Below are 16,152 nucleotides of genomic sequence, written 5' to 3'. Positions count from 1 at the left end.
GATACAGAAAAAGATAGAAATAACAAAAACACCAACACATTGGTCGAAAGTATAGGGAAAAGAATCTATGTTCAGATAGAAGTAGGTAAAATAAAATGCAAAAAATGAGATGGGATGAAATTAAATGAAATGGGATAGAAGAAACAGGCGTATCTAATAAAAGTTCTGATATGTTATAGCGACATATAAAAAGTTTTGATCAGTGGGGGTCCAATTGCTGACACCCCCACCAATAGCTAGAAAAAGAAGAGAGAAGTGCTCACATAGCACTCTTTCTCCTTGCTGCAGGAGATGTCTTGCTTCCATCTCCTGCAGTGAGGAGAAGGAGCACTCTATGGCCTTGTGGGGATTTGCTCTGGTAGTTAGGACTAGCGGATGCAGTTTAGAGGCTAAGTACACAGTTCTTGAATCAAACAGCGGTGTTTATTCACACATTAGTGTATAACAAAATGCAGATCAGGTTTATCACAAAACACAGGTGGCTTGGTGTTTGTTCACACACAAGGAAAGTCCATAAACAATAAAAGTCACCTTTTCTCCTGGGTGTTATTTCACACCCTGTTAGCAGTTCAGCCTCATCAAGTCCATAGGCGGCCTGTTCACCTTCAGAGGGGCTTGAGTCCACCAGCCCTGCTCAAACCTCAAATCCCAGCACAGCCCTCAGTTCACAGCACACAGACTCCTGAGCTCCACTGTCAGAGGGAGGTAAATCAACCACACCTGGCAGTGCTGGCTAGTTTTTATGCCTGGCAAAACCCGGCCTGGAACATGGGGAGTAGTCACCCACCCAGCACTTTGACTACTCCCAGTAAGAGCCGTCCCGGATCAGCCATGCTAAATCTCACAGTGTCAATTAGCAACAGCTGCTGCTGACACATAAAATACCGGCTCTTACTTCACCAAGGCCAGGAACCTCTGTGACACATACCTTCCATCCACGATGATTCTAGGTACCTTCTTACACCTCTTTCACACGAGCGAGTTTTCCGTGCAGATGCGATGCGTGAAGAGAATGCATAGCACCCGTACTGAATACTGACTCATTCATTTCAATGGGTCTGTGTACATGAGCGTTTTTTTTTCACGCATCAGTTTTGTGTTGCGTAAAAAACGCAGCATGTTCTATATTCTGCGATTTCACTTAGTCCTGGCCCCATAGAAGTGAACTGGGCTTCAGTGAAAAACGCATTGCATCTGGAAGCAAGTGCAGATGCAATGCGTTTTCACTGGTGGTTGCTAAGAGATGTTGTTTCTAAACCTTTTTATCATGTGTGTGAAAAACGCATCAAAGCGCATTGCACCCGCGCGGAAAAAACTGAACAACTGAACGCAATCGCAGACAAAACTGACTGAACTTGCTTGCAAAATGGTGTGAGTTTCACTGAACGCGCCCTGAACGCATCCGGACCTAATTCGTCATGCTCGTGTGAAAGAGGCTTATGTGAACACTTCCCTCTCCTTGTTCTAGCGACTGCCGGGGTCTCAGCTCTCAGACTTTCACTGATCTAAACTTTTGTTATGTCGCTATGACATATCAAGTTTTCCTAAAGTACAGGGACACATTAAGGCCTCTTTCACACGGATTGTAATTAGATTCAAATACACTGGGTGTTCCAAAGCACTGACTCCATATATGTACAGTACAGACCAAAAGTTTGGACACACCTTCTCATTCAAAGAGTTTTCTTTATTTTCATGACTATAAAAATTGTAGATTCACACTGAAGGCATCAAAACTATGAATTAACACATGTGGAATTATATACATAACAAAAAAGTGTGAAACAACTGAAAATATGTCATATTCTAGGTTCTTCAAAGTAGCCACCTTTTGCTTTGATTACTGCTTTGCATACTCTTGGCATTCTCTTGATGAGCTTCAAGAGGTAGTCACCTGAAATGGTCTTCCAACAGTCTTGAAGGAGTTCCCAGAGATGCTTAGCACTTGTTGGCCCTTTTGCCTTCACTCTGCGGTCCAGCTCACCCCAAACCATCTCGATTGGGTTCAGGTCCGGTGACTGTGGAGGCCAGGTCATCTGGCGCAGCACCCCATCACTCTCCTTCATGGTCAAATAGCCCTTACACAGCCTGGAGATGTGTTTGGGGTCATTGTCCTGTTGAAAAATAAATGATGGTCCAACTAAACGCAAACCAGATGGAATAGCATGCCGCTGCAAGATGCTGTGGTAGCCATGCTGGTTCAGTATGCCTTCAATTTTGAATAAATCCCCAACAGTGTCACCAGCAAAGCACCCCCACACCATCACACCTCCTCCTCCATGCTTCACGGTGGGAATCAGGCATGTAGAGTCCATCCGTTCACCCTTTCTGCGTCGCACAAAGATACGGTGGTTGGAACCAAAGATCTCAAATTTGGACTCATCAGACCAAAGCACAGATTTCCACTGGTCTAATGTCCATTCCTTGTGTTCTTTAGCCCAAACAAGTCTCTTCTGCTTGTTGCCTGTCCTTAGCAGTGATTTCCTAGCAGATATTCTACCATGAAGGCCTGATTCACACAGTCTCCTCTTAGGCTGGGTTCACACTTGAGCGTTGCGCAAACGCGCGTTTTACACGCGCATTTTTATGCGCGTTTTTGTAATAGTAAACGCGCGTTTGACGCGCGTTTGTGTGATTCACTACAGTGTCCTATGGCCACAAACGCCCCAAAAGTCGCTCATGTACTTTTTGGAGCGTCGGGCGTTTTACAGCGCGATCGTACGCGCTGTAAAACGCCCAAGTGTGAACCATTCCCATAGGGAATCATTGGTTTCTCCTTGTTGAGCGTTTTACAGCGCGTAGGAACGCGCTGTAAAACGCTCAGGTGTGAACCCAGCCTTAACAGTTGTTCTAGAGATGTGTCTGCTGCTAGAACTCTGTGTGGCATTGACCTGGTCTCTAATCTGAGCTGCTGTTAACCTGCGATTTCTGAGGCTGGTGACTCAGATGAACTTATCCTCCGCAGCAGAGGTGACTCTTGGTCTTCCTTTCCTGGGGTGGTCCGCATGTGAGCCAGTTTCTTTGTAGCGCTTGATGGTTTTTGTGACTGCACTTGGGGACACTTTCAAAGTTTTCCCAATTTTTTGGACTGACTGACCTTCATTTCTTAAAGTAATGATGGCCACTCGTTTTTCTTTACTTAGCTGTTTTTTTCTTGCCATAATACAAATTCTAACAGTCTATTCAGTAGGACTATCAGCTGTGTATCCACCTGACTTCTCCACAACGCAACTGATGGTCCCAACCCCAGTTATAAGGCAAGAAATCCCACTTATTAAACCTAACATGGCAACACCTGTGAAGTGAAACCCATTTCAGGTGACTACCTCTTGAAGCTCATGAAGAGAATGCCAAGTGTGTGCAAAGCAGTAATCAAAGCAAAAGGTGGCTACTTTGAAGAACCTAGAATATGACATATTTTCAGTTGTTTCACACTTTTTTGTTATGTATATAATTCCACATGTGTTAATTAATAGTTTTGATGCCTTCAGTGTGAATCTACAATTTTCATAGTCATGAAAATAAAGAAAACTCTTTGAATGAGAAGGTGTGTCCAAACTTTTGGTCTGTACTGTACATGGCTATATATGGAGTCAGAGCAGGGACTCCTAAGCGCGGACTCACCCTTCCCTCTTCAGAGCAGGGGGTGCCTGGTTTAATGCTCACGTTCTCTCATTGACTTCCATTGTGCTTGGGTGCTCTGTAGAGCACCCGAGCATCTCAAAGTGTTCTACCAGAGCACCAAAGCACTTTGGTGCTTGATCAACACTACTCGCCAGTAAATGGATCTATTCAGTGCTCTGATTGAAACTAGCTGCTATGGATCCACCGCTTGTAGCAACCAGTTGTTAAGGCTAGGCCTGATTCAGATGGCTATTCAAATTTCCGTCTGCCAAACATAGATATATATCTTGATGTCCGTTTGGTGTTTGAGTGCCTTTTTTTTCTGGACCCATTCATTTAAGTGAATGAGTTTTAGATGGAAAACAGACAAGAAAGGTACAAGCTGCAAGTTTCTCGTCACGGACCAATTGTTTGTACAGAAAAACTGACATTCGAAAGGCATCATTTGCATCAATAGGTCCATGTGCTCAGGAGAGCACACAGATGGAGAAAATACCATGAATTAGGCCTAAGGCAGTATATCCAAGCAAGCACTGTTCTGCAAATGAGTCAGCTTCTCAGTCCATAGCAGAGCTGACAGTGTCCTGAATGAAGGGAGGGGGTATAGCAGGTCGACAACAGGGAAACCGTACAATTCCACATTACAACCTCGGGATTGTCTCATCTCAGACAATGAGGGCATATTGCTGGGATATGCCCCCATTGTCTTATAGGTACGGGAGCCCCGCAAAGTGGTGGCTGGAGGGCCACCGCTCCTATTCACTTCTATGAGCCCGATTGACTATTTTCGGCGGCCCCATAGAAATGAATGGAGGGAACCTGCGCATGCGCAGTTCACCCTCCACCACTTTCGGGGCTCCGTTCTTTATATAGGTGCGGATCCCAGCGGTGGCACCCGCACCTATTAGACAATGGGGGCATATCCTAGCCTTATGTCCCCATTGTCTGAGATGAGACAACCCCTTTGAACAGATGAATCACTAAATATAGATGGAGTCCTCATTACATTTACTTATCTTTTTTTTTAATCTAACTTTGCTGGCAGTAACATTATACTATCTTGCTTACTTTTAGGTTTTCAGGAATACATGCAGAGTATATTTAAAATGTATATATATCTCAAATGAAAGGGTGTCAATGAAGTTCTCATGCAGAGAGGCCCGCAATTCACCCCTAACCCCCCTCCCCCAGTAATCGAGGAGTTAATCATGTTAAATGCTGCCTTGAGCTGCCAGCTCCGAATGTCTTATGGCGCTGGGATGTGAGCAGATAAGAGATTATTGCTGGTGGATGGAAGCTACTAATTTGATTCAAATTTCTCCAGCTCATTATACTGTGTATTTATAGCAGCGTTTTCCAGAGGCCTAGAGGCAAAGGAGATCTGAAATTGCACGTTTTGTCTGAGTTAGGAAAACAAAGAGAGGCTGGATGAGGGACCTCCCATCACAGCGGGGCTGTCACAAACAATGGCAGCTCGGTCATTAATAGCGGCGCTACGCCTCCCACATTGTAGTGTTCTTCTGGCTGGTGAGAAGTCCTCACCCAGTCCACAGGAATCACATAGACTGAGCAGAATATATTACACTGAAAGCAAATCTGGCCATAGACATAATTTCTAAAAAGGTATAATTATAACACTGCAAGCGATGTCATATACATTATTATAGGTCGTCTACTGAAAATCCACAATCTTAAATGTTTCTGCTCATCTCAGACATCAATAAAAATAAAAAAAAAGGTATGCCATCAATTATCAGAATAGTGCCGGATCAATGCTCTCCATGCAGGGTGTGCCCTTCATTCACTGTTCTGAAAATAGCGGAGCAAGCACACTCAGAAGTGAGTGGAGGGTGGCCACACTTGTGTGGTGCGCTCTTCCACTTCGAGGGGCTCATTATGGAGATAGGAGCAGGTCCCAGAGGTGCACCTAACTGACATTGATGGCATATGGAATATCCTAGGGATCGAAGTCTGAGATGGGAATACCCCTTAAATATTTGTAAGTATTTCATTTGTAAGTATCTGATTACTTTGTGCCAGAGATAGACTGTAGCAATTACCGCTAATAATTGATGTATTGTGTCTATTATTATGTCTATGACAATCTCTGGGAGGGAAGGGATGCGAATGAGCTCTTAACTCTAATGCCACCAGATGTAAGGCAGTTATCCTATAAGTCAATGTTCAGCTCCTAAAATAAGCCTTGAGACATGACTTGGATATTAGATAAGCCAGCACCTCATCTGCAGACAGCTGTTTCGGGGCGATTGCCCCTCATCAGTGCAGAGCAGAGCTGTGCTAGGACAATCTCTAGGATGTATAACATTTGCATCCGCAACTACTTTATAGAAACCTGATCACAGATTGCTAGATGTCTCAAAGCCATGTGACGTCTGTCTGTCCTCTGAGCATCAGCAATACTCCCAGCACAGCAAAGCAGCAGCAGCATATCCTATATTCCTTAACCTGGGGCAAAGATTCAATGTGCTTCTTAGCCCTGTATCTAAATATTCAGTTATTTTTTTTTTGGAATCTGGCACCAGCACTCAGGGCACATGCTCTGCCAATCCCTCCCACTATCTAAGCCACTGCCGCATGGGTCACTCTGATCCCTTTTGGGCCATTTAATTTTGAGCACTAGTGGTCTCACTCACCATACAGTAAAAGGGGGAACTTAAAGGGGTTCTCTCACTTCAGCAAGTGGCATTTATCATGTAGAGAAAGTGAATACAAGGAACTTTCTAATGTATTGTGATTGTCCATATTGCCTCCTTTGCTGGCTAGCTTAATTTTTACATCACATTGCGACCACCCTGCAATTCATCAGTGGTGGTTCTGCTTGCATAATATAGGAAAAAGCGCCGGCCTTTTTCTTTTTGTGGGCAAGCACGACCACCGCTACTGAATTGCAGGGTGGTCGTAACCATGGAAATGAGCAGTGTGATGGAAAAATGAATCCAGCCAGCGGAGGCAATATGGACAATCACAATACATTAGTAGGTACCTTGTATTCACTTTCTCTACATCATTTGCTGAAGGGAGACAACTCCTTTAGGCCTCTTGCACATGAACGTGTGCGCCCCGTGGTCGTGCTGCGGCCTGCAAAATGTAGGCCGCAATGCACGAACACCGTCCGTGGGGCAGCCGCAGCGGATCGCGGACCCATTTACTTTAATGGGTCCGCGATCCAGCCGTTCAGCAAAAAGATAGAACATGTCCTATCTTTTTGCAGAATGGAAGTACGGGACGAAACCCCACGGAAGCACTCCATAGTGCTCCCCTGGGTTCCGTTCCATGCTTCTGTTCCGCATCTCCGGAGCGACACGTTCGTGTGCAAGAGGCCTTATGTAGCAGACGCAAAAAGTAATAGGCCTAAATGCATACACATTCAATAGCTATATCTCCTTCCCGACTTCCCCATAACAATACACAGTCGGCTTGGCCAAATGTGTCTGTGTACGCTATGGGGAGAGCGGAGAAAGATGCTGCCAGACATTTCTGGGGGCAGCTTATCTCCCCACAGAACAAAACGATCGAGTGAAAATTTTAATTTCGTCTTAGCCTTGTCTCCCCCAACATCATCTGTTGGGAGCTCCCCCACAAACATTAGTGTGTTGGACGAATCCATCATTCTTAGAGGTTCAGACAACAAAAATGTAATGTTTATGGCCAGCTAATGACTGCAACAGTATATATATATATGCCACAAAAGCAATGCTAGGAATACATATACAAGAACAGCAGGTCACAGACAATCACAGAAATACCAGAGTGGACCAGATAATAAGGGAATGTGTCATTTTACTGCTAGTTAAAACCAGATAGCAAAACACATCTTTTTTTAATAATATGTTTTTATTTTTAAATTAAATATTCTTTTTTTATTCTGTTTACTGAACATGATTATGGGGGCGGCCGTTTTGCCTGAGCTGGTGTCATAAGCGTTTGTAGAGCCACATAGGCCATAGACACAATGGTCAGGAGGGGATCTCATTGACTTATATGAGAAAGTTTTCTAGGCATGCTCCTTGACCTGTGTAGAGGTCTAGAGGGAGTAGATAAGCTGTGATATCACCTATTGGGAATGGTGGATACTGTGTTATTTATACTGCGGTGTTATCGGTCATTGTAATCTCACATGTGATGATAAAGAGATGACTGTTGAAAGGTGATCTGTACAGACCAAGAAGTAGCGCCTATTAGGCTTAGTGGGCAGCGTAAAACCTGCCAGATTTTAGGATTTTTTTTTTTTAATATAGATAGTTACATGGAAAATTAAAATTATCCACCAAATATTCTTAAAAAATGTGCCTAACAATAGGTAAGTTCCTGATGACACTTTCCCGTTAAATTACATGATATCAGTATACATCGGGAAAATTGGGTAATAAGTAATTTGTGGTGTAAATAGTTCCTTAATCAATTGCATATAAAATCCATGCTACAAATAACCACAACAACCGCAATCTACATTATATAATAGCTGGATCAAACAGTCTTAGGCCTAGTTCACACGAACGTATGGCTTTTATCGTTTTTTGCGGTCCGTTTTTGAGTTCCGTTGTGTTTCCGTATGCCATGTACAGTATACAGTAATTACATAGAAAAAATTGGGCTGGCCATAACATTTTCAATAGATGGTTCAGAAAAAACAGAACGGAAATGGATACAGATGCATTTCCGCATGCGTTCCGTTTTTTTTTGCGGAAACATTGAAATGAATGGTTCCGTATACGAACCGTATACGGAACACAAAAAAACGGCCTGTACACTCGCAAAAAAAACTGTTTGTGTGAACTAGGCCTTAACCTTAGGCATGATTTAGGGGTGGGAGGCTTCAAACTGCATCACTACTTCAGTAACTTTATCAGGAGGGAGTGTAGATTAAAGGGAAACTGGAATTTGGCAATAGAGCTGAGGACATGGGCTGCTAGATGACCGCTAGCACATCCGCAATATCCAGTCCCCATAGCTCTGTGTGCTTTCATTGTCTAAAAAACCCTGATTTGATAGATATGCAAATTTGCATATCTATCAAATCGGGTTTTTTTTACACAATAAAAGCACACAGAGCTATGGGGACCGGATATTGCAGATGTGCTAGTGGCCATCTAGCAGCCCATGTCCTCAGCTCTATTGCCAAATTCCAGGTGACAGGTTCCCTTTAAAATTATGGAACACATATAGTGGCCTGATCAGTGTTGTCACCTGTACAAGGAGCAAATCAGTGCAATTCTGTCATGGTAGCCTCCCCCATGAATGCTGCACACATTTGCATTTGACCAGGAGCAAGCTTGTGATGCATCATCACTCTCAGTATCCTGACAACATGGAAACACACCAACACCGATCCATTGGGGTGACACCCCAGTGCAGTGTGCTGGCAACCCACTGCATAAGGGGTTAATGTAGTAGCATTATGCACCTTGTATCCCAAATGTTGCATATGGAGAGTAGGGGGTTAACTTGCCATACCAGCTCCTTGGTAACAGTAGTTTGGTGGTGGCTCCTCCACCCACCTCCTCTAAAGGAGGCGTGTAGTCTGTGAGTGAACAGCAGAACGAAACTGAAAGCAGACAACCGAGCTACAATATATGAGCCAGCCGCTGAGGGAAAGGACTGCTGGAGATAACAGAGCGTTTAGCAACCTTTACAAAGTGAGAGTGCTGGAAATATTGGAAAAGGTAACACCTGCATTTTGGGCTATAGATGTTCCTGCACAGTGGTTGGGATGATATACCTCAGGGCCCTTACCACATTAAAAGTACAGATAGGCCACTAAACGCTTTTACCAGAAATAACTGCACCAGTAAAGTGCGCATATATTTTTCTTTTTGTACAGAAATAAGCCACGCAATGCTATTGCCACAAATAACTGCACCGGTGAGGTGCGTATATATATATATATATATATATATATCTTTCTTTCTGTACTGTAATAGGCCACTAAACGCTTTCACCAAAAATAAATGCAACAGTGAACTGTGTATATATTTTTCTTTTAGTACGGAAACATGTCACTAAACGCTTTCACCGCAAATAACTGCAACAGTGAACTTCGTAGATATATATATTTTTGTACTGAAATACGCCACTAAACGCTTTTACTGCAAATACCTAGAACAGTGAACTGCATATACAGCCAGGTCCATAATTATTGGGACATCAACACAATTCTAACATTTTTGCCTCTATACACCACCACAATGGATTTGACATGAAACTAACAAGATGTGCTTTAACTGCAGACTGTCAGCTTTAATTTGAGGGCATTTACATTCAAATCAGGTGAACGGTGTAGGAATAACAACAGTTTGCATATGTGCCTCCCACTTGTTTTGGATGTATATATTTGGAGAACTGCGTATATATTTTTCTTTTTCCACAGACATAAGTCACTAAAGGCTTTTCAACATAACACTTGCACCCCAAGAAATTTCTGGAATGACAGAGCTGTATAATGGCTATTTGGATCCCCAAATAATCTTTCTCTGCACTTGTAAATCGCTTTTCTAGCATTGTCCCTATGTAATGACCGGCAGTCACGCAAAGGGAGGGAAAAGGGAAAGCCCTGCCCAAGGGAGAGGGAAAGGTGGTGACCCCTGACTCGCCTTGCGGCTGGCACCTGACTGCCCTGACGTCTCTAGACGGGTTCCTCACCCGTACGCCGATCACGTGCCTAAACCCTGGTTTTCCCTAAGATGAGCCCTAGGTAGTGAACAGGGTGGTGGGATCACTAGTCCGCACCACTGACACTAAGAGGGAAACACCAGGGAGAGGACAGACAAACACAGACAAACACATAAACCCAGGTGGGCGACCACAGCAGACCACAAAGGCCCAACAGGGATCCAGAGGGTAACGTTCTGGAACAACAACCAGGGAACGCAGCAACACAGCTCCAGTGGGTCAGTATAGACGTCCAGGCAGGAAGCTCTATATCTGGCAACCAGAGAAGTGGGAGAGGGGAATATAAGGAGGTTGGGAGTGCCGGACAAGGAACAGCTGAGGAGAAGGAGCTACGGATCCCTGGGTGAGCCAAAAAGGGTTGCAAAGCAAACCCAGAAAGCTACCATAAAGAAACAGCTCTATCTATCTACATAGAGCACGCAGTCAACCGCTGCGATTTCCTGACCCCAGGTATAACGGAGTCAGGCGTGGTTCTTGATACCCTCGTGACACCCTAGCGCCTTCTGATGTCTCTTCCTGCAATTAGATGCTGTGAAAGGATTCCACCCTATCCATTCCCTGCACTTGTAAATCACTTTTCTGGCACTGTCCCTAGCACATGCAGACGTCTCTCCCTGCACTAAGATGCTGTGAAATTATTTCTCCCTATCCTTTCTCTGCACTTACAAATTGTTTTTTCAGGTTTTTTTTTCACAATGAGGGTTTTCCTATTGCTGTCCCTAGCGCCTTCTCACATCTGTCCCTGCACTCAGAATGCCGGAAAATGGCAGATTCTAAAATGGCTGCCGTATTTATAGGGCTGTGACATCACAGAGCTGCCTGGCTGCTGATTGGCTGCATGCATGCATGTCAATATGGGTGATCCCACCTTCCCAGAGTTCCTTGCCCCATGTCCTCAGTACTCACACGTGTAGCCGCTATTTTGGTAAAAATTGCGATTCGTTAGCACGAAGCGCAAGAAAATTTGCATTCGTTGTGAACCGAATTTTTCCTGAAATTCGAATCGAATTACACTTCGTCTGATTTGATTCGCTCATCTCTAGCTTGCAGCATAAGTGCTGAAACATGACAGAAATAAAATCATAATAATCTATATCAGAGAAGAAAACTGAAAAGAATAATAACCCCACCCTTGATGGTGGTAATAACGCTGGGTTCAGACCTGAGCGTTCTGAAAGGAGCGCTCTGTATGCGCGATTGTACCAGCGTTTGCAATCGCTCATACAGAGACAAGCGAACAGCCATTGTCGCGCGTTCCCGAAAGTCTATGTACGGGAACGCGCGACGAGACGCCCCAAAGAAGCTCATGTACTTCTTGGGGGTCGGGCGTTTTACAGCGCGATCGTACGCGCTGTAAAACGCCCAGGTGAGAACCATGCTGATAGGGAAGCATTGGTTTCTCCTTGTTGAGCGTTTTACAGCGCGTAGGAACGTGCTGTAAAACGCTCAGGTGTGAACCCAGCCTAAAAGTTAATTAAGGATGTGTGTGTATTTACGCCAAGACTAATTATGGAGATATGGAGACTACCCACAAACTAAACCAGAGGGGAACATTATAAAGGAAAATATCCCTAGCAATGATAAAGTTATGGCCGGACTGAGGGGCGCAGCCTTAGGGGAGGGCATCATGACGGGGGTTTGGTTTAGGGAGACCCCAGTTAGTTGGTTAGGTGGAGTTTTAGAGGTGATGGGAGGAGTAATGGGTGATAAGGGGTGATTGGGTGGTTTAAGCGTAGGGGTGTGGTTAAGGGGTTAAATAGGGAAGCTGAGGGGAGACCGGGGGCCATTTTGTGTGATCCTGAAAAGAGCTGGTACCTCTTACCTTTACTGAGCTGGCATCGTAATGGAGCAGCTTGAGGAGACCATCGCTGCAGCGGAGGTCTGCGGCGCTGACTGGATACATGCACAGGTGCAGCAGATGCTCCAGGGGGCGGCTGAGGCTCCGGCCGGGCCTCAGCCAGTTTTGAACCAGACGCGGCGGGCCAGGCCGCCGGCGCGCTATAGCCCGCAGGCTTTTCAGTCTGCCCAGCCCCCTTCCAAGGCTCGGCGCCGCAAACGGAGCCCCTCAAGGGACCCACCATGTCGGGGGTTGGTGGGGAACGCTTCCTCCAGTACTCCCCGGCGTGGGAGGAATCCGGCAAGTAGGCGGAGCCTGCGAGGTGGCCGGGCCCGGTCACCTCGTTCTGCGGTGACGGACGGCGTGGGAGAGGGACCAGGAGCGGGGGTATCCAGCCCAGGATCGGAGGCTGAGAACCCCCAGCGTGGACAGGACGTCGGGAGGAACGGGGCTGCTGCAGTCGCATCGGGGTCCGGCAGCAGGCCCCTGTCTTCAGGGATCGCAGCGCAAGGAGGAAGAAGCCACGCCCACTCGCTCGCAGCCCGGGAAGATGGAGAGCTGGACGTCTCTAGCCTGGGACTGGCTAGGGGACTAGAAGATGAGGCGGCGACGCGGAGGAGTGTTCAGCTGGGATCCGGATCGGCGGCTGGTGGGGACACAGCACTCAGGCAGCCAGGTGAGGCCTCTTGGGGAACGCTAGCTGGGGGGGCTGTGGGTGTTGGGGGGTCCCCAGTGGATGTTAGCAGGGGTTTAGGGCAACTGTTGGGGGGGTTGGCAGGTTTGCTGGCGGGATGGGGGGAGCGTCTCCGTTACCAGCGTGGGGGGTGTCCGGGCCCTCTGGGGGGGCGAGTGCAGCTTGGGGGGGCCGGGGCGAGTTTGGGGTCTGCGATGGCGTCGGTGCAGACGCAGGCGGGTGGCACGGAGGAGGAGGTTCGGATGGACGATAGGGCGAGGGGAGAGGTTTATGTCTGCTTTGAGGGCCCATTGGGGGCACATTTGAAGCAGGAGTTAAGGGAAAAGATTTGGAGGGGGGAGTATGTAGAGATTTTTTCTTTGCTTCCGTTAGACAAATTTAACCTGGATAGGGTGAGGCGGGATGAGGGTAAGAAGGAGGAGGAAGAGAAGCGGAGGTACCGCCTAATACCGCGGACGTTTGCAAACTGGCTGCAGGCATTCGCGATATTGGCAAGTGTCATTGGGGAAAAGGCGCCGGAGTGCTGTTCGGCGCTGTTTTGTTATTTAGATGCGGTGGGGGAGGCGTACAGGGTGTATGGGGGGATAGCGTGGCTGCGGTACGATGAGCAGTTCCGGCAGCGGAAGGCGGTGCGGCCCGAAATTAAGTGGGATCACAAGGACATAGCTTTGTGGTTGAAGGTTACGGCACCGGTGAGACAGGGCCAGTCCTTTCGGGGGGAGGCGAGTGGTAGCGGGCAGCCCAATGTTGCGTCAGCTTCAGCAAAGGGGTTGTGTTTCGCATTTAATGACGGAACATGTAAATTTGGAGCAAAGTGTAAATTTAAACACGAGTGCTCGGTGTGCGGAGGTTCACATGGTGCAGCGCGGTGTTTTAGGGGTAACAGACAGAGGGGGGGGGGGATTTTAATAGCAAAGGGGGAGACGCCGGTGCGTCTGGGAAGGATGGGCCCGTTTCTAGACAGGTATCCGGATAGGGAGGCGGCAGCTTTGTTGCGGGAAGGTTTTTCAGTTGGTTTTCGGATCCCGTTTGTTCAGTGTGAGGCGGTGTTGGTTAGGAAAAATTTGAGGTCGGCGTTGGAGCATCCGGAGGTGGTGGCTGAGAAACTTAGCAAGGAGGTCAGTCTAGGCAGGATGGCGGGCCCGTTTTCGGCTCCACCATTGCCGAACTTACGGGTATCACCTTTGGGGGTGGTTCCGAAGAAGGAGATGAATAAGTTTCGGCTTATTCATCATCTGTCTTTCCCGAAGGGCTCGTCGGTCAATGATGGTATAGACCCCGCCTTGTGTTCGGTGGTTTATACCTCATTTGATGCGGCAGTGCAGTGGGTTAAGAAGTTTTTGGAGGGGGGCGCTATTAGCTAAGACTGATATCGAGGCTGCGTTTCGGTTGCTGCCAGTTCACCCAGATTGTTTGCACTTGTTGGGGTGTTATATGGGGGGGGGGGGGTTTGTGGATAGGTGTTTGCCTATGGGCTGTTCCCTGTCCTGCGCGTACTTTGAGGCGTTTAGCTCATTTTTAGAATGGGCGGTGGCGGATTCGTCGGGGTGTGAGTCCATTATTCATTACTTGGATGATTTCCTCTGTATTGGTCCGCCGGGTTCTAGGGTGTGCGCCTTGTTGTTGCATATGTTGGAGTCGTTGTTTGGGGTTTTTGGGGTCCCGTTGGCCGCGGATAAGACGGTGGGGCCGGTTACGGAGTTGAGTTTTTTAGGGATAGTGCTTGACACGGATAAAATGGAATGTAGGTTGCCCTCAGATAAGTTGGAGGATTTAAAGGGGGTGGTGGCGAGGGCGTCTCGTTTAAAAAAACTGCAGTTGCGGGAGCTTCAGTCGCTACTTGGGAAACTCAATTTTGCATGCCGGATCATGGGGTTTCACCGCATCATTATGTGCGCTTAGGGAAGGAGTTGAGAGCGGACTTGAGGGTGTGGAGTTCCTTCTTGGAACGTTATAACGGTCGCTCGTTATTTATGGGTGATGTGGTGAATTCTTTTGATTTTGAGTTGTTCTCGGATGCAGCGGGCAGCGAGGGTTTTGGGGTCTATTGCCGGGGGCAGTGGTGTGCGGGTCGGTGGCCGGACAGTTGGGTGGAACGAGGTTGGGTGAAGAACGTGGCTCTGTTGGAACGGTTTCCTATTGTGGCGGCGGTGGTGTTGTGGGGGGATGTGTTCCGGGATAGGAAGGTTAGGTTTCACTGTGATAACCTGGGGGTGGTGCAGGCGATAAACGGGTTGTCAGCTTCGTCAGAGTTGGTGGTGCGGTTGTTGCAACGGGTGGTGTTGGAGTGTCTGTTGATCAACGCATGGGTGGTGGCGGTTCATGTGCCGGGAGTGGATAATGGCATAGCTGACTCTCTTTCTCGTTCACAGTGGATCCGTTTCCGGCAGTTGGCTCCAGACGCGGAGGAGTTTGGGAGGGAATGCCCGAGTTGGCTTTGGGAGGTACTGGAAGAACGGTAGCAAGTCTCATTCAGGCATCGCTGGCACCTAGGACGTGGGAGTTGTATCTGAAAGCGTGGCAGTACTGGGAGGATTGGTGCAGTAAGTTGGGGGTTGGGGAAGGGGAGTTAGAGGTCCCGATGTTGTTGTTTGTGGGCCACTGTAGGGAGGAGGGCTGGTCTGTGGCAAGGATGAATAGCTGCATGGCCGGGTTGGCGTTCGGGTTTAAGTGTAGGCAGAGGCCAGATGTGACTAAGTCGTTTTTGGTAATGCGAGCGTTGAAAGGGTGGCGAAGGGCGTGTACGGGGGGAGATAGTAGGAGAACCGTGTCCTTCGGGTTATTGTTGAGGCTGGGGGTGCAGCTGGGGGTAGTGTGTTGTTCTGCCTCAGAGGTTCGGTTGTTTCGGTTAGCCTTTTCATTGGCGTTTTTCGGGGCGTTACGGGTAGGGGAGTTGGTGAGTCCGTCGGGGCGTAGGGCTGGGGGGTTGCAGAGGGCGGATGTGGAGCTCTTCCAGGACAGGTTGGAGTTCGTTATTCGCCGGTCCAAGACGGATGCGGAAGGGCGAGGGCGGAGAGTAGTGTTGTTCGGGGTCCCGGATTGCGCCATGTGCCCGGTGGGGAGTTTGCGGGATTATTGGAACGGCAGGAGGAGCGGGATGTTGCCGTTGTTAGTGCATGAGGATGACTCCTTTTTGTCGCGTTTTCAGTTTGCGGCAGTTTTTTCGAAATGTTTGGTTCGGTTAGGTTTGGGGCCTGAGGGGTACTCGAGTCATTCTTTTCGTATTGGGGCGGCAACAGAAGTGGCGAGGTGGGGGTTGGGCGACGAGATTATAAAGCGGATTGGGCAATGGGAATCTAGGCGGTTT

The 16,152-nt window shown here is 47.6% G+C and overlaps 1 protein-coding gene across 2 annotated transcripts in view; it reads right to left on the bottom strand.

Moving 5' to 3' along the window:
* Positions 1–16,152, bottom strand: part of DCX (doublecortin) — a 121,162-nt gene that overhangs the window by 27,921 nt on the left and 77,089 nt on the right. The window lies entirely within an intron of this gene.

The sequence above is a fragment of the Bufo gargarizans genome, chromosome 9 (genome assembly GCF_014858855.1).
Source record: "Bufo gargarizans isolate SCDJY-AF-19 chromosome 9, ASM1485885v1, whole genome shotgun sequence".
In the NCBI taxonomy this organism is placed as follows: domain Eukaryota; kingdom Metazoa; phylum Chordata; class Amphibia; order Anura; family Bufonidae; genus Bufo; species Bufo gargarizans.
The sequence above is the reverse complement of the archived record's forward strand: the minus strand, read 5'-3'. Positions and strand labels throughout refer to the sequence as shown.